At 46.8% G+C, this 24377-nt stretch overlaps 1 long non-coding RNA gene across 1 annotated transcript in view; it reads right to left on the reverse strand.

The window, feature by feature from the left end:
- LOC113936135 overlaps positions 1–15178 on the reverse strand; it is a 36234-nt gene extending 21056 nt beyond the window's left edge. Inside the window, exons 1-3 of the long non-coding RNA XR_003524204.1 lie at positions 14983–15178; positions 14510–14612; positions 1614–1717 (exon numbers count right to left, since the gene is read on the reverse strand). This is a non-coding gene — a long non-coding RNA (uncharacterized LOC113936135). The remainder of the gene's footprint in view (positions 1–1613; positions 1718–14509; positions 14613–14982) is intronic.
- Between the last annotated feature and the right edge of the window lie 9199 nt (positions 15179–24377).

The following is a 24377-nucleotide window of genomic DNA, read 5'->3' on the forward strand; positions in this document are numbered from 1 at the left end:
GAAACAGATCTCTGACAGAGGTACATCATGGTCTCCTTTTTATAGATGAAGAAAATAGAACACACCCAAAATAAACTCTTGCTCAAGGTCATCGTGTTGTGGAGCTGGATTTGGATCCACATTTAGTCACGTGCCTTTGTGGCCCGCCCTCCCTCTGCAACACCCCTCCCTCACCTTTTCTGGGTTCTACCCACAAATTGAAATTTCCAACCTGGACAAATGACTTCTCTCTTATTTCTATCTAGTCATAACTACCCTTCAGAGTTGAAGCCCGTTCTCTCCTGCGGGAGCCTTCCCTATGTCCTGTGATCTTCACCGGCCCCCGTTTCCCCTGCTCCTCTCCAGTAGGTGTCTATGCAGGGTCTGAGAGAGTTTTAAATCCAGAGGGGACTTTGAAGTCCTAGCCCAGGAGACTGTGCAGGAGCGCCTGTCAGAATCCAGACCTTTGTGGGGATAAATTATCTCGGGGCCTCTCCTAGGAATGTACTGAGTCAGACTCTAACAAGGGGTAAGTGCCTGTCTTAAAGGACGCCTGCTGCCGACCTAATGCTCTGTTAGCAGAAAGGGAAACTGCGGCCCAGGGAGGGGAAATGAGCTGAGACCAGCACTCAGGTTTCCTGATGGCCACTTCAGGTCTCAGTATGCAGCACGAGGCCTCTTGATTCCTAGGTCTTTCCCCTAGCCACAGATCGAAGAGAAGCTAAATAAACATTTCCTGGCTGAGTGATACCAAAAAAAAAAAAAAAAAAAAAAGGAAAAAACGGCCTTAGACAAAAACATTTTTGTCATATTTGTCTTCTTCTGGCCCCACCCCTACCCTGAATCCTGCAAGTGTTAGCATTTTTTGCAGGTCATGTTATTCAGTACATAGCTCATCATCTTAAACGTCATTTTCCCATTTTCTCCTGACCTGAAAGCAATGCATGTCTCTCACCACTCCTGAAAAATGTTTATTTTCCGTCTTTTTGAACTCTTTCAGCTTCCCGAGGCTAATTAAAATGCAAGAAAAATAAGTAACATTTATTGGTTGCCTTCTGCACGTCAGGGATTGTGTTTTGATACTTCAAAATGCACAATCTCCAATCCGAGCAACCACTCCATAGCCCAGATGTTTTGTCCCGATGAGAATGAGACTCAGGCCAAAATAACTCATCCAGTGTCACCCAGCCAGGAAATGCAAGTGGCGGGCAGTAGGTCTGACAACAAAGCCTTGTGGGTTACCCCACGCTGGTTCTCAGCATCATACCAAATTCAGATGATTGAAACCACGCCACCAAGTTTCCCCTTTACCCTGTGCTTCGACTGCGACTACAGTTTTCATATCAGGTGTACCTGCTCTGAATACGGTTTGCTTGATCGTTTCCTGAAAGAAGATGTATGTATCGGCCAGAAGGTAGCCAGGAAAACAGAAACAGTCCAGGTCTTTCAAACGGAGGTGCTATAGGAGAAGGAACTGGTTCCATGGCTGATTAGCAACAGCTCTGCTGTACCTGGAGGAATGACAGGAACTCTCCAGAGTTCGGAAGCCAGGGCTGTCCACCAGGAGCTGGAGCTGCAGTGGAGATTTACAGGAACCAGAGGTGGCGGGGAGTGGGGGTGGGGGGGAGACGTACCCAGGCTTCTGTCTTCACTGCTGTGATCGCCTCCTCCACCAGTGCCTCCAATCGGTCAAACCCACGCAGGAGCCAGAGGCCAGGGGACTCGGAAATGTGGTTTTCTAAAATACAGAGGCAAGCAGGAGACGGCGGGGCACAGAGAGAGAGAAGAGAAGAGAAGAGGCAAATCACCACATGGGCAAGAACAGCGAAGCTTTCCTCTCATCCCTCAGCGGAAGAGAAGCAAACCCTGCAGCCATAGAGCTAGGCGGACTTCCATCTGAATCCTGGCCTTGCCATTTCTGGAGATGGCAGCTGAGCCCTCCGACACTGGAGGGCTCCGTCTTGAGTAAAGGAGTAAGAACGTGTCCCCCATTGTGGCATTGTTAGGATGAGAGAGGCGTGAAGTGCAAAGCTCAGTTCCTAACACAATATGGACCCACAGCAAGTAGAAACTATTTTTATTGTCTTTTGGAAGATTCTGTACAATTAGGATTTGACCACAGTGTTCGCAGTGAGACTGGGTGTTGCCACAAGCGCGTCCTGTCACCCCGGACAGCGGTAATGATGAGGCCCCGTTCTCTTCCTCTACAGACAAGCTCAGAAGACTTTTGAAAGTAGAGCTCCAAATTGTATTCAAGGAATTTTACTGCCTCTTTTCCCCATGTTTTCTGCCACCTTCCCTCCCCAAAACACACGCATGCACGCACACACATACACACTTATACATACACTTTTCTAAATTTAAACCCTGGTAGATGTTGAATCTCATACATTTTCTGGACCTGAGTTATTTCACTGACACCTTAAGTTGCCCGCTTTTCCATCTGGGGCTTCGGGGAAGTCTAAATCCAAGCTCGCAGAGGAGGGAACTTCCTGAAGCTGTAATTCAAACGCTCATGCTGTCTGCCCCGGAGAGACACAGACAGTCTGACCTACTGGGGAGGTCACCCCAAGTGTGAGTTTCTTGAGGACACGTGTTCTTGTCCAAGAACAATACTCTCGCTGGTGACCCTGGTGTACGGTAAAGATGGAAATGATTCATTAGCGCTTGCACAGAGTGCTCTGGACGGCTCAGGCAACCGGGGGCATTTCATTGTCAGCTCGGTTCCCACAGAAACCCTCTGCAAGGCTCTTTGTTCAGGCGCCCTGGTTGAAAGTCCTCTTTTGAACAGAGGTGCTTTTCCTTTCTCGGGAAAAGATGAGATGTTTCTGCAAAGTGACAAAATCAGGACATAAAGAGAAAGGTAGCCCTGTTAACATTGGAATTCACGGAGGCTTGTGAAGGTCACATGGCAGCCCAATCCCATGGTAGAAAGTGCCTCGGATTTGGGACTCAGCCTGCCAGCAAGTAGCGGAACCTAGATTTGGATGCAAATCTGAAACAATCATTTACTCATCTGTTAATTCAGCAAATATTTAGTGAGTGTGTCCTGTGTGCTGATGTATTTTAGGGGCGAGGGATAGAACAGTGAAGAACAACCAAAAATATCCCACCTTCGCAGTGCTTAGTGGGGAGACAAACGATACACGAGATGAATACTTACAGTATTTAATACATTTGATGTTTTTAAGTCTTAAGGAAAAAACCCTACTAGAGCAGAGAGGGAGTTGGAATTTTAGACATGGTGGGCTCTCTGCGACAGGACGTAAAGCCTTGGAGTAGGTGAGCAGAGGGTGGTTATCTGGGGGGAGGGCAGATCTGGTCCAGGGAGCCTGAGGGGGGGTGCATGCCTGGGCCGAGGAGGCCAGTGTGCCCAGATCATGTCTCCTTCCTAAAATGCCCCCTTCAAAACCGTTGGCACGTTGTCCATTCACTCAGCAAAAGATTTTAACCATCTACACTGTGCTTGATGTTGTGGATGGAGGATGTTAAGAATCTTACGTGTCACAGTACAATTGGGGAAAAAAATATCAGACTAGAGGGATTCTGAATTATTTAACCAGTAGGTACCAGGAACCTGCCCCAGTGGATGCTCTATCAGGAAATGCAGACATCCATGATACAAATCAGTGGTGAACCTTGATACACCTGACACGGATTTCTAGGGGCCAAGATAGAGAAGAAGCAAGGCAAGACTCCAGTGTCCTTGTTCTTAAAGAAGCTCTGGCGGAATTAGAACCGCTGGGACATGCGCAGATAGAACGAGCCAGCAACCTGTAAATAAAGCGTGGCCGGATGTTTCAGTCTTCCTCCTGCCCCCAGACATCTTCCCGGCCCACAAGGGCTGGCGAAGACACAAAGAGGGAACAAAAGAGGAGCTTTTGTAGTGTAACCCAAAGCAGACCTCGGAGGTGGATGTTTCGAGCTTAGTTGGGCTTAGCGTTATGCTAAGATCCACTCTATGAGAAATGTCTGATGGTTTTATAGACATTATCCCGAGGCAAGTTAGGGCTGCATCCGGCACCCACCTTCTAAGTAGGAATCCCATGCTGTGTTGGCCTGTTGGCTGAGTTCCAGGGGATCAAGACCCCAAACGCAGTTTTCCACGGAAGGGGGAGCTCCTTGTGGATTGTGACCAACTTCTAGCAGCTGAATTTTCTGCAGCTGCTTCTGGGCTCACTGTGTGAGATGGATCAGCCAACCCTGTGACTTTGTCTGTTTTTCTTTCTCCTCTTAATGAACCATACCGTCTCCTCCCGCTAACAGTGTTAAGGGCATATCCAGTAAGGGAGTTACAAAGTACTGATAAATATAAACAGTGAAAGCTAATTAACTAGAGGCCTGAATTTGAAAGAGAGAGAGTATGTGTGTCTAAGTTCATTTGGGAAGTTTCTGGACTCATAGGGTAGCAGGGCTGCCTGAATTTACAAGTGTGAAGCTATGCAAAGCTTCTATACGGATTAACATTGCCTTTTCTTTCCTACTCTTCCTGTTTTCCTCCTGGGATGTAAATATACACTCACCCTTCCTTGTCTCCAGTTCCAGGGGGGTAAAAGGACCCACTAGAGCCGAACGAGAATTGAAGGGGGGCAGCTGCCTGGGAGGTGACATTGTGCAGTGCCAGCCTCTGGGGAGGTCGAAGGCAGAGGCCCATGGAACAGAGCTGTCACTTGAGATGTCCCATTCACAGTAATGCTGTGAGCTCCATCCAGAGCCCCTTTATCAGATACGTGGACCCTTCCCCCAGCTCATGACTCTCATCTGCTGCCTTCTCTGGAGAATTTCCTTCCACTGGTAAGAACTGTCTCATCTGGGAAGTCATACTCAAAGGGGAAACAGCCCACAGCTGATGGCCAATGGATACAGGCGCACCACAGCGCAATCCCCTTGCTCCAAGGAAGACAGCCCAGTGGTGTAATTCATGCCCCAGAGCCTCCCTGGGCCAGGCTGTGGCTGGAACTTACCTGAGATCATGTGCTTATTCATTTCTTTCCTTCCTTTCCTACCTCACTCTGTCCTTCTAGGTTTCTCTTGAAGAGCATTCCCTCAGTGAATGACATGCACTTGAATCTGTCTCGGGATCTGCTTGTTGGGGACCCAACCTAAGTCATATTCTGTATTAGCTATATTGCTATGGAACAAATTACCCCAAAACTTAGCAGGATGAAACAGCAATAGACATTTACTGTCTCACAGTTTTTGTGAGTCAGGAATTTGGGAGCAACTTACAATCTTTCATGAGGTTGCATTCGAGACCCTGGCTGGGGCAGTGGGGATCTGAAAGCAGGACGGGGGCTGGAGGGCCCTTTGGAGGATTGTTAGTTGGTGCCTGGCTCGTCCACGCTGGCTGCTAGAGGTTTCACTCCTTGCCCTGCATGGACTTTGTCATGGGCCTTGCGTGTGCTCTCCATGAGGCGGTGGTTGGCTCCCTCCACAGGGAGTGATCTAAGGGAGGTGCTGCCGTGTTTTTTCTGCCCTCACCAAGGAAGGCATCCACAGTCATTTCTGCAGTAGCCTATTGATGACGCAGGTCAGCCCTATTCATGATCAGAGGGAACTACACAAAGCCATAAACACCAGCCAGGAAAGTGAGGCTCTTCGGAAGCCATCTTGGAGTCTGGCTCTGAATTGTGATAATGCATCCTCATGATCTTGAGCTGTGCGGCCCTTCTTCAGTCTTCCTATGTATTTTCTGACAGTAAGCTTCTCCCCCCCCCCCCCCAAATGGACATCTTAAATCCTAGTCTGGGGGACTCGAAAACTGTTGGTCTTAACCAGCAAGCTTAACTGATGTCTCCATCTTGAGTAAAAGAAACAACAGCATGAACAAGATGTTGTGCTTTGATGGCTCTGCAAATACATCCTCACTCTAATTACGTTTTATCACGCCTCTTCTGCTGGTTGAAAATGACGGTGCTGCCCACACTAACTGTGAAACCTTATTCTCCCCTCAGGCTGCTACGTTCAGGAACATTCAGTTTAGGCAATATTAAGTGACTGAGAGAGATAAGTCATGCAGGACTGAGAAGCGGGAAGCTTGGGCCAGGAGCTGTATTTCCGTTTTAGATGCGCGTCCAATGCACAGATACAGAGGAATGCTGTTAATTTATTGTGAAATCGATATAACTCATTTTCCTATCGCCTTATCATTTTCTTCTCTTACAGGAATCTAGGGAAAAGGTTGTAAGGAAATCCTATTAGAAATCTGTGGAGGTGGAGATAGGGTCTCTAGCACCACAGTTTGGCGAGAATTCTGAATTGTTAGCACATGCCGTCTGTGTGGGTTTGGTTGATGCTGGGGGCATCCATCTTTAATTTCCTCCCCTGCCTCCTCTCAAGGTCAGTCTCTTCTAGCCCCTTTCTGATTTGACACGGAGAGTCGTTGAGATGTAGAACACAGGGCTTTGGGATTAGGCACACCTAGGTTTAAATCGTTTCACGTACTTGCTGTGTGATCTTGAGCAAGTAAATGAACCTCTCTAAGCTTCTATTTTCTCATCTGAAAAACTAATACCTACTTCCCATAGCGGTTTGGAGGATTGAATGAGGTTCTGCCCGTGTTAGCACTGCTCGGCACAGTGCCTGGTTATGGACAGCGCACGAGGAGTAGAAGCTGCTGGATTTAGTCTCCATCTGCCATACCCGCTTCCTCAGCCACTTCCGGCGGCTGTGCATCAGGGTAGAGCAGGGCTCCCCCAAACCCTTGGAGCATTTTTACTTTGGTCTCAGGTGGGCGGATGCTTAACCAGCTGAGCCACCCAGGTGCCCCAGAAGTGGGAATTTAAATCTCCTGCTCCACTGTTCCCACTGGACAGACCCAGTGCCCATATTATGTGGGACTCCTTATGGAAAGAACATGGGCTCTAACAGAAGGAAGAACTTTGAATTCAAACTTCACCACCTTCCAGCTAGGTGGCCTTGGGAAACTTACTTCCCATAGGGTTGCCGTGGGATTATAGTGTTAATGAATGTACTGGTCTAAGAACAGTGACTGGTACACAGTAAGCGCTTAGTAAATGTCAGGTTATTGTTCTCCTTCCTCACTAACGTGTAGCCGCCTCTTGAACCTGCCTGAGTTTTCCCTGTTGCATGCAGATGTCACACTCAATTGGACTGGGTGCCGTTTTCCAAATAGAGGATGTCCTTTCCTCCCCCCTTCCCTCTGCAAATTCACACCACCATTTAAGATCAGAGTCTAGTACTATCCCACCCAGAAAGTCCCCCTGAACTTTCTCAGGCCTTCTGATATCTCCCCACCTGAGAAAGCAACAGAAGCTCTGAGGGTGTTCAAATCATCAGGGTGTGTTCACTGTGGGCCAGCCCTGTGTGGGCAGAGGGACACTGCATCTTCGGCCTCCCTAAAGATTATGGATTCATGGCTGGAATGTGGCTAAGCAAAGAGGCCATCACAGCACAAAAAGTGCTCTAACAAGGCGAAACAAGGTCTGGGGAAGCACGAAGGAGGGGCGTCTCGTCCACACCTATGGACTTCAGGGAAGGCATTCGGAGGAAGTGACCTATAAATGGAGAGAACTGAAGAGTGTGGATGTTATCCAGATGGAAATGGAAGAGGTGTGGTAGGAATTGGATTGTTCTAGAGAGAGAAACGAGCATGTAGGGAGGCCTGGTGCTTAGAGGTATCATGACAGTATAGAGGTGCTGAAAATTGTTCACTGTGGCTGCAATAGAGTCTTGAGGCTGAGAAGATGAAGGAGACGAGGCTGAGGCTGGGTCTTAAGAAGCCAAGATGTTATCCTGAGGACCATCGACATTGAGCAGAAGAATGACTTGATTCGATTTCCATGCTGTTTTGTTACATTTGCTTCTGTTTTACCCACAGTTATCTCCCTAAATAAAACATCACATCTCGGAGTCTTAATCTCTAGCTCTCTAAAATAGGGTAATAAGTTCACAGTTTTGCTGAGAAAACTGTAGGAAATAATGTGTGGGAAAGCATATCGTGAACCTTAAAGCTATCTACACACGAGGGGATAATTATTAATTTTGGATGGAGGCGGCGGCCTCATGTATTTTGCTCTGCTGGAAGAAGCTGAGTCCACATGCTAGCATGCCCACTACTCGGAAAAGCTGCGTAACTTTCAGATGCTGATATCACTACTTCCAGGGCACGGATGAGGGTAACACCAAATGCAGAGGGTTCTAATGAAATGCTTACAGTGTGCAATTTTAGGATGCACAGTAGTGTTTCATGAATGGTAACCTCGACACAGCCACACCCACACCCATGCTCCAAATTACTTCCCTCGTGTAAGGACAAAACACCTGTCTGCATCTTAAAAAACAAAAGAAGAGCTAGCATAGCACTGGGCAGAGTGGTAAATTATGTCTTTAAAATTAAACTAGGTAGTGGAATAATGATTGTCTCTCCTACTGTGTTTGGCATTAGACCAGCTAAGTCAAAGCCCTGACCTCAGCTCAGTTTCCCTCACCTGCAGGGAGTGCACACACCCATGCCCCCCGCCCTTATCAGACTTCTTGATCCATTAGTATTTGGAGTAATGGTTCAGATTCCTTAATATATATAAGTTTGAGATTCCTTAATGTACACAACTGCTCTGAGAGCAAATAGAGACTCATCCACGGTCTTCATCCCTGGTCCTCTGATAATCAACAACACTGACTCTGTGGCATAATTTCAGGCAGCGATGAAAGACACTCTGAGGTCTGAGATACAGGAAGGTAAAGCATTCTGACATTTGCAAAATATTATCCAAGCTTTCCTGGGACCCAGGGAACTGCTGATAATTTTAGCACTTCTTCCTTTATTGCTAGGGGTTTTCCACTAAATTACACATACAATTTGGCACACGTATGGTGGAATATATGTTTTTCATTTTCTGGGACTAGATAAGGCCAGAGCACAAGAGATTAATTAAAAACAATGGGCTGGAGTAATTCTTCTTCCCACATCTAGCTCTAGGAGCAGCTTTGCACATCAGTCTTTGGTTTGTGCTCATTCACGTAATTTAGAAGCATGATCACCCTCTCCTGATAGATGAGGTACCACAAAGAAGGTGGAGGAGAGCTGCAGAGTCATGGATTTCTTACGTTCCCGAGAACAAGGGTCTTCGGAAAGAATAATCCATTAGATTCATCCGTTTACAAGCTCCCAGTTTTGTTGCAAGTGTGACATTTCTTAACTGTGGATTTCCATGGTATTAGCCTTTATGTTGGAAATCTGGCATTATTTAAACATCGACGAACCTAAAGAGTACCTTCTAGAGTACCTTCTAGTTTGTATCAATGACTTAGCCCCTCCGCTGCAAAGCCTTCCATGTACTATGCAGAGGCTCGTTATGTCCTATCTGTAGCTCAAGGACAGGCAGTGCCAATGCCATGGTGGCCTGGGAGGTTGGGTTAAGTGGAAGTACTTACTCCGATTACAGACCAGGGTCTCCCGATCACTGTTTTCTCCTGTGATCCCCATCCACCTGATGGTGACATGACCTAAGGAGCTGGTCCTGCCCTCCTTACCTCCTCCCTCCCTTCGGACATTGATTGAATATATACTGTGTCTGGGGAGCAAAGCTTAGTGCTCTCTCTAGATGGATAGAGAATACTTATACCCAAGTGCTTCTATACAGTCTCGCATAATTATTTCGACTTGACTGTTGTCCTCTTGGAATCCAGCCCTGCAGAGAGGGAGAGGGATTATTTTATGCTGAAGGGATGTGAAGGCCCCTAATGGGAGAAGTAGTCTTTAGGAAGGGCCTTGCAAAACAGAATGACAAAAGAAATGTAAAGGTATTTCACCAAAGAAGAGATGCAACTAGTTGGAGAACCTGGATAGGAGTTCAACTTCAGGAGGGAAGGGAAGATAATATACGTAAACTGTTACATTCTATATATCAACTGGCAAAGAGTCTTTTTTTTCTTCAGTGCAATTCCCCAAGGCTGGCTCAAATAAAATAATACGACCACATTCAGACATTACAAGGCATCTGATATATCAGCTATTCTGTTTTCAGTAATCTACCTGAAAGGTTAGGAAAAGAAAGACGCCCATATTTATTAATTATTAATTACCAAAAAAAGGAAATGATCTCAATTACCCGCAACCAGGCGATGATTCAGTGACTGTGTAGCTCTCCTAAATAACACCTATGAAGGGCGCCTGGGTGGCTCAGTTGGTTGGGCAACTGCCTTTGGCTCAGGTCATGATCCTGGAGTCCCGGGATCGAGTCCCGCATCGGGCTCCCTGCTCAGTGGGGAGTCTGCTTCTCCCTCTGACCCTCCCCCCTCTCATGTGCTCTCTCTCTCTCTCTCTCTCTCTCATTCTTTCTCTCAAATAAATAAATAAAATCTTAAAAAAAAATAACACCTATGAAGAGTTCATAATAACATAGCAAAGTTCTTAGGAAATACTATGTGGACAACTTAGAAAATGTTTATACGTATGTATAATCAAAACTGTTGTGCAAAGATGCACATAATAAAGCATGAAGGAAATACACCAACATGCCTCCAAGGGTTATCCTCAATATTTAATACTGACACATCGTGGTGGGGGTTTTGATGGGTTGGTGTTTCAGGGGTGGGGAGGGAGCTGTGTGAAAGGGAATTCAGGGAGCTCTCATCGTGGGCCGCCCAATAGATAACAGATCTTATTTAGAATGATTTTTGATGACTCAGATTTCTACCACCAAAGCCTGTTTCAAGATATTTTTTTGTAGCAAAAGTGACAGAAGCTTCAACTGAGCCCAGCAAACCAGCAGGCCTTGATAAATAAATGGTGGTTTTAGGTACATTAAATAAGATCCACCCTGTGCCGCCCTTCCTTGGCCATGGACAGGGATTTGAATGGAAAAAAGCCAGCCTGGGGAGAAAAACACAACTCACAGGATAAGTTTACCTCCCCAAAACTACGGCTCAAAAACCCAAGAATACTTCTGGAAAAAAAATTACCCTTGATTTAAAACAAAGGGAAACCAAAGCCACATTTTCTCCTGCTACTTACCTCTTTCCTCCTTAATGGGGTTGGAAAAGTATGAGAACGTGTTCCAGGACTGGCCCCACTATTTGCTCACTGCATGACCCTGGCCAAGGGTCTCCTCAGTGTTCCCATCTATAGAATGTGTTGGAGTCAACTCCAAACAGCTGGAGATGGAGCTTGAGCCAGCTGAACTTAAGAGCTAAATTTCTTAAGGATGAACACAAGACCACAAAAATCCATGTATGTTTATGTTTATCCTAATCTAACATAACAACCACCAAGTAGAATTTGCCCAGCAGTAGGATGCAGTATAATCAAATTTTAGCCTGTGTCTACTCCTGTTTGAGAAACACAGGGTAGTCCACTGATCTACAAGGGCTCTATCTTAGCACCCCTGCACCTCTGGGGTTTAATGTCTCACTTAGACCCCTCTGAGCTCTGCACTTCGGAGACGGGCAACCAGATCCAAGATTTTTTTTTTTTTTTTTTTTTTTAGCAGCCATTGTGGCAAGCAGGAAAACAGTCCACATGGGTGTCTTCTCTAGACTAGGATCTTGGTAAAACATCCTGTGCATTTTAGACAAAGCATGTGGTGTTTCCCCAACTATCAAGGATCTGGGGGGGGTGGTGGGGGGGGAGAATTTAGTATCTATTACAATGTACAGTCTCACCCCTCTTTCCGTCATCCTCAAACCTAGGGCCCAGTTAAGATTTTTATTTGTAAGAAAGATGTTAACACTGATACTAATAATATGTAATAAGTATCATATTCCATATTAAGAATACAAATACTACTGCTAATATTAGGTGACTCAGTAAGGCATTTTAGAAGCAAGTCACTGAAACTTCTCTGGGTAATCAATAAAAATATGTGGGTTAGCTCATAGGATTGAAGTTGGAATTGGACAGTCATTTCTGCAAGCACAGGAACCGGGACTTTTTATAGGATGAGATAGCAGGAAGTAATCAACAGCTTCTTTGGGGTAACATTATTAATATGAATCATCTCCATGCATTCAATTTGATTTAAGTTATCAAGAGGGAAAGTAGACCGTGCTGGCTGGGTTTTCAGAGTGATTGTCCAGGAGAGGAAACAAATTTCTACCTCTTTGGACAACTTGTGTGACCATCTACAAGAGGATCTATACTACCACTTTATGTAAATTATTCCTAATCCTTAGCACAGACTTTCAAAGATGTATTCGTTTATAGTTTCTACAAAGCCCCCCACGGTTCAGAGAGGTTAAGTAACTTGCACAGGGTCACAGAGTAGAGTTGCTGAGACTGAAACCCACGTCTTTCTGATTCCAGCTGACTAGGCTGCTCTCCATGGTTCTCACTCATCAGAAAATGATCCCCTCATGGTCCAAACTCTATCTGGTGAATCCACAATTTGTATTTACGTAATCTGATTATCATTCTCTTATATTTGGCAAAGTTTGAAGTCCTGAATCAGAAGCCAAAAACTCAGTATGACCAAAAATCTCTATGCCTGCCTACCAAATGCCTTCCTTTGCTGTGCCTACCCCTTATTCCCTTTCTTTCTAGAAACAGCCCAGCATCATATTGTATATTCGTTTATTTGCATTGTGTCTGATTCCCTCCTTGAATCTATGTCCTATAAGAGCAGGGGTTTTGCATCCACAGGTTTTTTTTTTTTTTTTTTTTTTTTTACTTTATTTATAATCCGGGTAGGGGGAAAGGCAGAGGGGAAAGGAGAGACAAACTCAAGCAGACTCCATGCTGAGCATGGAGCCCAACGCAAGGCTCAGTCTAATGACCCCAAGATCATGACCTGAGCTGAAAGCGAGAGTCAGACGCGCAGCCAACCACGCCACCCAGGTGCCCCTTGCAACCATAGTTTCTAATAGAGGCACTTGATAAATAGATCTTGAAGGAGCGAATGTGGCTGGCAGATGCAGACCAGGGAGCAAATTTAGCTCCTCCCCTTGTGTGGTAACTAATGGGAAGTCTATTCCACAGTCCAGTCCTTCCCCCTACTTCCCTATTTCAGGTCATTTCTCCATTCTCGCAGTCAAACTTCAATCTCCCAGGCGTTTCCATGAGTTTCGGTCTGGTCTTTAAGCCAAATGTCCATGCCTGTGGCTACCTGAAGGGATCATCAATTGCATAAAATGAAGCTAACAGGACATACTACTCACAGTCTTCATTTCTTGACCTTTTTCCTTAACCTTTTTCCTATGGAGGAGTGTGATGGTTTTGGCAATAGACCTCACTGATCAGTCTTTGAAGTTTGTATTTGCTTCACTCTTTAGACTTAAAACTCAGCACCATTGTGGTGGTCTCCCCATTCATCTGGACGACCATCCTGGCCTCCCGTGCTGGTGACATCACCTGCGGAATGTGAAGGCGAGGGCCCCCTCCTCAGTCAACAGGCCTCCGGGACCCCAAAGCCATGTGCAGCTCCATACCACAAGTACACCCCATTCACCTGGTCCTCTGAGTAGAAGTCAGAAATATCCTGCTCATGTCCACTCAAGTCCCAAGTTCTGCCGTCTTTATTCTGCGAAATCTCACCATCTTTCCATTCCCAGGGCAACTGTGGTTCAGGTCTCCATTATATGTCCCCTGACCCACTGCACCTTCATTCTTCCTCAGCTCCCTGCACCGAGGCTCACCTCGCAGGTTCTCAGGGAGTTTGTAGACTGCCCAGGCACCGGGGGGACCGGAGGTTTTTGAGCAGGGAGCCTCATATTCATTGCTCTGGGTGTCGAAGGTCCCTCAAGCAGCCCCTGGTAGGATAGAGGCCCTTCTCCTGCTGGAACCGGCTGCTCTTCACGCCTCTCCCCCTGCACCCCACAGCCTAGCCACACTGGGCCCCAGTAGTTCCTTTTCTCCTTTGGTCTGATTTTTTTTATTTCAGTATATGTGCTGCCGAAGCGAGCACTGATTTTTTTTATTTCAAAGGGAAAATATGAATAAAGAACTTCTCATACTGCCATTCTCCACCCTCTGAAATCTTACCCATATTTCAGGACCCAGCTCACTGCCATGTTTTCCATAGTGCCTTCCCTCATCTCTGTGGTCAAAGTCGGTCTCTCCCTCTCTCTCTCTTTGGGCTCCTATTACATTTTCTGCTTTCCTTAGAAGACAAATAGCATCTGTGTTGTATCATGACCGGCATCTGTCCGCCACGCTAGACCAGTGATTCTCAAGTGGGATCCTTCCATCGCATGAAAAAGAATCACCCGGCAGGGAGGGCTCCTGCTAAAATGCGTATTCCTCAGCCCCACTCCTTGCGCTGCCTGGCATTTAATTTACTCCTGTTCTTTCCAGAAACAGCATCCTAACTTCCCCATGGGGAATTTCTCCCCTCCCTCCCAATTTGTAGTCAGCCTTGATGGGATAATTATGGAAGGTGCTTCGCCCTCTCTCACTGAAGGATAAGCAGGTGACTTGTTCTCTACTCTCCCTGGCATTCTGAATTTGGAGCACCAAGAGGACAGAAAATCGTTCCCTGAAGATTTAGTCATGAGTTTCCCCAATCTAGAACACCCACTGCTTTTTTGGCTAAATTAAACTTACAAATGTAAGTTTTGGAGGAATCTGTGATACCTGATGTCACGAAGACCTGTAGCATCTCATTTAACCGAAGAAAAGCTGAACATCTAGGCCTCAGAAAGGACCGCGACTGTAGTCCGGTTTTGTTGCTTCTAACCTAAGAAGTAAAACGTGGAACCACTGAACCAGCATATAAGAACCAAAAGATACGCATTTTTTTTTTTCAAAACATCCAGTTCTTCTCCCTATTCCTCTTCCCCTTTCGCTTCTCCTCCTCCTCCTCCTTCTCCTTCTCTCCCTCCCCTCCCCTCCCCTCCTCCTCCCCTCCCCTCCTCCTCCTCCTTCTTCTAATAAACTTAATGTTTTGGAGTAGTTTAGATGGACAGAAAAGTTGTGAAGATAGTGGAGGGTTCCTTATACCCCACACCATCTCCCCTGTTGCTAACATTCTACTTCTCCAATACTTCCTGCAACTTAAAACACCCGCTGTGGTTCATTTATGAAAATGAAGAAACTGACGTGGGTACCTTACTGTCAACTCAATCCCAGACTGGGGATTTCACCGGTTTTCCCGCTAATGTCCTCTTTCTTTTCCGGGATGCAGTCCAGGCTACCATATTGCATTTAGTTGCCGTGTCTCCCTGGTCTCCTTCGGTCTGTGACACTTCCTCAGCCCTTCCTGGTTGTTCATGACCTTGGCAGTGTTGAGTTGCACTGGCAGGAGTCCCCCGTCTCTCCCAGTGATTTTGACGCCACAACGGACTCTGGGCGTCCTGTTGAAAGGGCGCATGTCTGCACCGTCACTGTGAGGCGTCACGGGTCCGGTGTGTGCCCGGCCCAGGGCAGGAGCTCACTGGTCACCACGGACGTCCTGAACCCTGCAGCCTGTGCCCCCTGCATCAGACTCCAGGCCTCGCCTGTCCCTGCGATCTGCGTGCGGTCCCTTTTGTGACGGGACTCGGAGAAGCGCCCACCATCCAGCAGAGCCGAACGCATTGGACTCAGGTCGGATTTTCAGACAGAAAGAATCCCGTAACTACAAAGGAGGCCTCTAATTGCCATCACCTGACCACGTTTGACATCTCTCAGTTTATTCACGAATGCGTCCCTTGCAGCCCAAACCCACCAACAGTAAGGAGGACAAAGGGGACTCTGGCGCTCTCACATCAGGGCTGGGAAGACAGGCTGTTGCTCTGGGCATGTTTGTAAATTTCAAAATATTTCAGATGCTTTTGCGCCGCTGCTTCTTCTGGTTCAGCGGGCAGAGGGAATGCGCGAGGAGGACGGGGCTGCCTCTCGCTGAGCTGCTGTTGGACTACGGGTGCGCTTGGCGCTGCCAAAGGGGGGGCCGCCGCCACCACTGTGTCGCCGTGTCCAGCTGACCAGACTCAATGCAAACACTGAAAACAACAGCAAAAGTGCTCATCGAGTCTAGCTGAGTGGATCTACTAAGTACGTCCCAGACGTCAGCGTCTAATGCTGTGGCTGTTCTAAAAAGCAGACGATTTTAGCTCTCTTACCAGTGAGTAGCAAATGATGACAGAATAAAGCCTCGAGAGGTCGAGAATGCTCAAGACCAGGCAGAGCCCGCAGGGGAATGCAAATCTCTATGGCACACAGGCCACCCCGCTCTGTCGTGGCTTTTCACGGACCCCAGAAGCCGCCTGCCTTCTTTCTCAAGGATCTGTGCACATGCGCATTCACTTGTGTCTGGTTATTTCACTATTAAATAAACAAAATCAGGATCTTCGCAGTTATTTTTTACGATTAAATACACTTCAGATCCAGCCTTATATGGTATGGCCTTCGTCAAAATTTCGTTCCATGAGACAACTGTGTCAAAACCCTGTCGGGGGCATCTCGGAAAGGCCCATTCGTGGAGCCCAGTGCAGCAGACCTCTGAAACCAGAGCTCTGGGGTGTGGCTAGCAGGCTCAAAACAGGCCCTACAGTTGAGGCAAATTCGTCCTGAAGTTTGAGAAGCTCCGCCATGGGGAGGTGCACGGGGCTGGGAACCGGGGCTTACATGGGTAGCTTTCGTTGCTGGGACTTTTTATCTGGTTAACCTTGGACAAATCAGAGCCTCCACTGCAAAAAAGGAAGAAAAAAAAAAGGTGGTTCCTCACTTCACAAGGTTGCTGTTAGGATTAGAAGGGAAAACATGGATGTGAGCCCGCTGTCCTGAGAAGGAAAGCATCTCCCAGTTACAACTCGGGAGAGAGAAATCCAGGTGAGGACAGCGTGATGCTGTGATGTTGTGTTTCTCATCTGACGGCAGGGAAGGCATGTGGTGCTTTATACCCCCACATGGAGCACAGTGGGGTTGAAATAAAGCCTGGAGGGAGAGATGATGGACTCTGAAAAACAAACTGAGGTTTCTAGAGGGGAGGAGGGTAGGGGGATGGGTTAGCCTGGTGATGGGTATTAAAGAGGGCACATTCTGCGTGGAGCACTGGGTGTTATGAACAAACAATGAATCATGGAACACTACACCAAAACAAATGATGTAATATATGGTGATTAACATAACAATAAAAAATTTAAAAAAAAAAAAGAAATAAACCCTGGAGGGATTTGTGCTGTGGGAGAGCATTGATAGGAAGACCGAAGAGCCCAGTGGAAGGGTGATAATGTACAGCACAGGTTCTGGACCAGGGTTTCTGCGTCTTGGGGCCTGATGGTCTTTGTGGTCGGGGAGCTGCTGGGAGCATGTTGGGAGCTTTAGCAACAGCATCCCTGGCCTTTCCACCCACTAGAGGCCAGCAGCATCCACCCTCCCTGGTCGTGACAACCAAAAATGTCTGCAGACCTTGCCAAGTGTCCCCTGGGGAGGCAGAACTTTCCTGCTTCTCGGGAGGGAGATGGAACTGGTTCAAATCCGGGCTCTACCCATTTACCATCTGTGTGATCTCGGGCAGCGCGATTCCATCTCCCGGAGCCCCGGTTTTCTTAGCTATAAAATGCGGGGGAGGGAATCATACTCCCAAGTCCCTACTCCACTGGGTTGTTGTAAGAATGGCACGAGAAACTGTATTCTCACGAGTAGAACACTGTATGTTAACTCACTGGAATTAAAATAAAATCTTAAAAAAAAAGCATAAAAAAGTGTGTAGCAAAATCCTTGGTTCTGTGCTATGTGTGTGTGTTTTAATAAATCTTGGAAATTTGCCAGACCTACAAAATTTGAGATACTCCTTTTCCTCCTTTGTACAGAAAGGGATTTTCAGAAACGCTGAGAATTCTTAACTTTAGTTTCAAAGTCATGAGCCGAGAACATTGTCACTGGGGCGGGGGCACCGACATTGAGCTCAATCAGAGGCGTGATTTTACCCCAGAATCTGATTGCTGTCAGCACACTGACACGCCATGTTCTACAGAATGTTGCCATTTTGGACCTGGCTCCCGCCAACATTTTTCTTCAGGCTGCAAGTGAAAATCATTCATCTCTTCTCAATGTGAACTTGCTGGTTGGACGCACAGGCCCAGCCGAGCCCGAGGAGGTATTCGGTTTAGCTCTCCCCTGGTCTGGCTCTTTGAACACGGAGTCTGCAGACGGGCTGATCTTTCAAGAGGACGAGGGGTTTTTAACATTTGGGACAAATTAACCCGTTTGACAAAAGCAAAACAGTTCCCCTTTTAAGATGAAGTGCTCCTTAAGTGCCTATACAGTTTCCAGACCAGACCGGACACTTCTCCCCTGTCTGCGCCAAAAGGGGCACTGGACCCCGACGTGTGAGCAGATCATCAGACGCGGTTCTCCCGTGGGCTCGACTCTGTAGAGTTGAGTGATCGGGCCCCCAAACAATCTTGGTGGAGCCTGAACTCGGCCTGAACCCGGAGCTTCCCGCCTTTCCTGCCATGACTGCCAATGACTTTGGTGTGGCCCTTATCCCCCACCCCACTGCCCCGCCTCCAGGCATTTGAATACCTTCTCTTCTGTGGCTTCTCCCTCAACAGTATAAACCTAACGTACAGCTCGAGTCGATTCGTGCTTGGCATGGGCCCAGTTTTCACAAATACTAACCAGGAACCCAAGTCCTTTCCTCTGGAACCCCTCCTATTTCTTCAGGGAATGTCACATCCTCCTGCAGGTGGAATGCGGGTCCCAAGGACTCCAGCTGATGGATGTCTACTTCCCTCGACGACACTGGCTTCCCAGAGTGGCAGGAACATCTGTGGGTCGCCCGCCCTTTGATTAAATACTTCCAGAGACATGGAGCCCATTACCTTACAAAATGATGTGTTCCCTTGTGGGACACTGTCAGCTCCTATTCTCCACGAATGCGGTCTGGTTATGTCCTTCCTAACACCTGTCAACATTTACAACTAGTAGCACATTTATCTGTTCGTTCATTGACTGTCTGGGTCCCTGCCCCCAGTAGGTGTAGACTCCACGAGGATAGGGAACTTTCTGATCTAGTGCATATTTGGATCCTCTCATGTTCTCCTTGAGTATGAGCTGAATCGAAAGATAAATTGGTGAATTAAAGGGTTTACTGCTTGAGCCAGACAGATCTCCTGGGGAACAGAGTTTATGTCTCTAATCATATATCACCCCTAGCACTAGCTTGGGGGCCAAAACCTGGTGTGGTGGGAAGAATACAGATTTAGGAGTCAGAGAAACCTATGTTAAAAGCCTCACCTTTCCCACTTGCCAGGGTCTTAGGCAGTTCACGTTTCTGAGCTGTAATTGGTACAGTTGCTTCAATTAGTGAAATAAGTTGGATTCTAGGACAGTACCCAGCTCACACATTGTTGTGAAGATGGAAAGAGATTTTTCTAAAGTGCTTAGCAGTGCCTGGGACACAGTAGGTGTTTGGTAAATAGGATTTGAATTGCGTGCAGAAGGCCAGATGGTTATTACCAGCATGGTCGGGAGAGCCCTGGTACCCACGGGCGCTAAGGGTGTGGCATGTCCATCTTTCAGAGATGAACAGACTGAGATGAACTGTTGGCTCATTCCTGAAAGCATTTTAGTAAGAGCAGGCATCTCCAGATGTGGTGGCATCAATATGGGGGGCCCCAGCGCTCTGGCCAATCGTTCCACTTGATTTATAGTAAAATTGATTTCAAATGTGCATTTATTTTCCTTTCTCTCCAACTTGTAGCTGCCTGGACTTTTAAACTGTTTATTCCCCCAAATATCCCTGGATCCTGGATGCTATACAAACACAGCACACATGCACACGGGCGCGCGCGCGTGCACACACACACACACACACACACAGCCCACTCTTCAGGCATTTGTCTGTCACTGCCCTAAATTGAGAACAAATCACAGTCAGTTTAAATCTCTGAATTTAATAAACACCAGATCCCCCAAATGTCAGAGAGTCTAGTCTTTTGCAAGGTCTTTAACTTGTGGCTCCTATTTGAGACTCAGGAAAAAAGTGGTAAATGACATGGGGTTGTGGGAGCAGATGGGTTACTCGCTAGGCCAGGAATGTGAGGACAAGTGGTTTGGGGCCGATCTCACCATGCAGCTAGACCATGTACAGGCCTTCTGGTCTCTGTGGACCTTGCCAGGGGTCTTAAATTCCAATTAGGATGGCCCACACTTCTGCTTTATGACGAGCAGTTAGCTGCCGAGCCACAAGGATTTGCTTAGGAAGATGTTTCCAGAGTGGAAGACCTTCCAATTCATAGCACGAGGTCAGCTCTCCATGGCCCAAGGAAACCTCGTCTGTGCCTTCATTTTGCAAAGCTTCACGGCAGTTTTGACCACGGCTTGTACTATACCAAAACTCTGCTTCTTTTTATTGTTGTTGATATCATTCACAGGAAGACCTTTTAAAGTAATGAGGTTAAGGGAAAGGGCATGGGACCAGGAGTTGATGCTAGCCCTTGATCTTCCATAAAACTTTCATGGGTCCTAAGAGAAGTCACTTCCTACCTTGGGACCCTTGCTTCCTCATCCATGATCTAAGGAAGGCTTTAGGTCGGTTGCTTTAAAATTGTGGTCTGTGCAGTATTGGGAGTTGTATAGGTTTACTCTTGCACAGTACCCTCACCAGAGCAACCTCAATGTGGTAGCATGAGTGATGGCCCCCCAAGGGCATCCGCATCCAAGCCCTGGGACCTATGATTATGTTTCCTTACATGGCCAAAGGGACTTTGCAGGTGTGATGAAGTTAAGGGTCTTGAGATGGGGCGGGGTGGGGGGATTGTCCTGGATTATCCTGGTACGTTCAGTGCAATCACAAGGCCCCCTGTCAGAAGGAGGCTGGGAAGTCAGCGTGAGACAAGGAGATGTGGTGAGAGAGGCGGGGGCGGGGCGGGGAGGAGAGGAGGGGAGAGGCGGGGAGGGGGGAGATGCTATGCTGCCGGCTTTGAAGACAGAGGAAGGGGGCCATGACAAGGGCTCGGGCGGCCACCAGAAGCTGGAAAAAAGCAAAGGAATAAATTCTGTCCTGGAGCCTTTAGAGAGGAATGCACCCTGCCTACTCCTTAGCTTTAGGACTTCTGACCGCTGGATAACAAATTTGTGGTGTTTTCAGCCACGATGTTTGCATAATTGATTGTAGGAACAATAGGAAACAAATGTACACACTTTACTTGATTTACACATTGGGATTTCACCTAGGATTTTCTCTGAGGAGGGATCTCAGTGGTTAAAATGTTTGAAAGTCATGGGACAGCTGAACCCTGAGGTTCATCTCAGCTTGAAACCACTGTGTCCTTAGTTGTCAAAGGACACCTCTGGGGACAAAGAACATGAACTCTTGAGGTCTCCGTGGGGACTAACACACCGTTCTTCAGCAGTCAAACCCGTTTGTCACATCCTTCTCCATGGTCAAGCCAGCTGTACCTTGGGATCCTTTCTTCTCCAGTCAGCCAACCCTTCAGGGTATGGGGAGAACCTTTTGCTCTGCCAGGATGCCCTCCCTGAGAGCATAAGGGAAGTAGCGATTTCCTCTCCTCTTCAGACGTTTCCTGACACTGTGCCAAGAAGCAGCTCCTCTTTCAGGATAACATCTCAGATAACTCTAGCAAGTTCTCTGCAAGAGTGCAAACCACAGGAGGGCGGGACCACTTCTCTTTTGTTCACCATGGTATTCCCTATGCTGGTCCTGCTGTAGGTGCTTAGTGACTCTTTTTGGAATAAGTGAATAAACAAATAAAAGATTGGCCCTGGTGGGAATGTAAAATGGTACAGCTACTTTGAAGGATGGTTTGGCAGTTTGTGATCAAGGTAAACTTCACCTTACCATTGGATCCAGCAGTCACGCTCCTTGGTATTCACCCAAATGTATTGAAGTCTTCTGTTCACATGAAACTTGAGCAGGGATGTTTATAGCAGCTTTATTCATAATTGCCAAAACTTAGAATCAACCAAGATGTCCTTCAGAAGGTGAATGGGTCAGGAAACTGTGGTACATCCAGATCATGGACTATTACTCAGTGTTAAAGAGAAATGAACTATCAGGCCACAATAAGATGCAAATGCATATTACAAAGTGAGAGAAGCCAATCCGAAAAGACTACATGCTGTATGATTCCAACTCTCTGACATTCTGGAGAAGGCAAAATTGTGGAGACAGTGAAAGATCAGTGGTTTCTAGGGATTGGGGGGAGGGAGGGAGGAACGGGCAGAGCACAGAGGATTTTTAGAACAGTGACATTTACTCTGTGTGATACTAGAATGGCGAATACAGGTCATCATACATTTGTCCAGATCCAAAGAAGGTACAACACCAAGGGTGAACGCTAGCATGAACTATGGACTTTAGGTGCTCATGATGTGTCCACGTGGGATCATTGATCGCCACTCTGTGCCACACTGGTGGGGGATGTTGGTAAGCGGGCTGCTGTGCACGTGGGGAGACAGAGGGCAGTATGTGGGAGCTCTGTACTTCCTGCCCAGTATCTCTGTGAACCCAAAACTGCTCTAAAAAATAAGTATAGTGTCGCCTGGTTGGCTCAGTCAGTTAGGCATCTGCCTTTGGTTCAGGTTGTGATCCCTGGGGTCCTGGGATTGAGGCCCACATCAGGCTTCTTGCTCAGCGGGGAGTCTGCTTCTCCCTCTCCCTCTGTGCTCGCTGGCTCTCGCTCTGTCTCTCAAATAAATAAATAGAATCTTTTAAAAAAAAGTGAACTTGAAGAATTTGACCCATAATTTATGGAGCAGTTTAAATTCAGCCAATTGTCTTAATGTGTAGAGATTTGTAAATAAATTATTTAAAAGAAATTCGGGAAACGAAGTGATGATAACTAAGAGTCAACAGAATCAGCCATGTTAAATTAATCCTGCCTTCCTTGTTTCAGTATAGGGTGGTTAGAGAGACATGCTAAGGCTCTAAGATCTCTGGTTTTCAGCAAGGCGTATGATAGTCATTGAGAAAATCAGAAAAACCTGGCAAGATTATTATATGTTGAGCACCCATGTTGATATCCAAAATGAGGTTGACGGACCTCAGGTAACTGGAGGTGTTTAGTCAACAGAGGGAGATAGCACTTAGCTGGAGTGTGGCAGAACAGAACGGAACCTCAGACGGGATATTAAACCAGGTGAGTTTATAATCCGCTCTCCGTTCCTAAGGGTCTATGATCCTATAAAAATATATATTTAATCCAAGTACCAGAATTCTCAGGAAAAAAAAAAAAAGAACCCTCACACAGTACAGTTCTTTAGTCTTTTAGGACTTTATTAGCTTAATTCCGGCCAGTTATTATTTTTTTTTTCATAGCTTTCATGAATCTAATTCAAAACACATTGAGAAGCCAAACCTTTGCTGGGCTTGAGAATGTAACTAATAAAAAGGCAAATACATCAAGGTTGCCAAGCACTGCAAAAGAGAAGTATATGACACCAGCTCTAATGTGAGAAATTGTAGAGCCTTATTTTTGTTCTCCTTTTGATAGGAAACATAAGGGTGGTTTCAAGCTCTTGGAGAAAAGCCCTTGCAATACTTAGCAATGACTTTAAAAATATCATTGTTATCAAATGAGAAGACCCTTCACATCATGGCAATGAGCGAGGTATAATCCAGGCATTGCCCTTTTCTCTGGGGAGCTCCATGCAAGGCTGTGCCTCTCAAGTTTAGTAGACTTTGGCAGCCAGAGAAACCTCAAATCCTGCTGAAAAACTGAAACCTCACATCGCGGTCCCCAAGGTGATGCTGTGGTCATGCAGGTGGCCTCCCAAGAGCAGTCACGAGGACCAGGGTCAGCCTTTGGGCAAGGAGCCTCTATCTCCCCTTCCTTGTCTGGTGCCCCCGCCTTCCCCTCTGCAGCCCCAGCCAATACACAGTGTTTGGTATGGACAGCCAAACTCATGCCCCCTGATCAGAAGACCTTTGTGGAAACCCTGCAGACAGAGAATCCACCTGCCCATTCCTTTTGCAGAGAGATGAATGGTTTTGCCAAGTGAGCATAGCTCCTCTCGTTTATCCTAAGCGGGATCCATTAAGCATATTTGAAATATCTTTTATTGTAAAAATCCAGAGGTGTAGATTTCAGTGTCCTTCCTATAGCTGGTACGCAGCAAGTATGTGTTCTGTCACATTTCCTTGTTGAATTTCATGGCATTCGCAGAACAGTCCTGGGCTATCTAGAGAACGACTTTCCACGACGCCTAGGTTAGAGACAAAACTCCTGATTACAACTTCTGGGTCCCTTTAGAGCATCTTCTAACCCCTCACATCTGCTCTGCTCCTTTCTCCAAGACTGCTCCTTCCACCCGGGAGGGCCTTTCCTCCTCATCCAGTCAACTCTGACACATTTCTTCAGACTTCAGTGCAGCTTTCTCCCCTCCCACCACTTCCACACATGATGCTCTAGGGACACCATGGGTCTCTCCTTTTTAAAGCCTATAGTTCCAGTTTTTCATTCCCCTGGGTGATTACTGATCAGTGACCATCACTTCGACTATGCTGTAATTGACATGAGGGCTTCCAGCTTTTTGCACATTTTATCTCTAATAT

The sequence above is a fragment of the Zalophus californianus genome, chromosome 17 (genome assembly GCF_009762305.2).
Source record: "Zalophus californianus isolate mZalCal1 chromosome 17, mZalCal1.pri.v2, whole genome shotgun sequence".
Lineage (NCBI taxonomy): Eukaryota > Metazoa > Chordata > Mammalia > Carnivora > Otariidae > Zalophus > Zalophus californianus.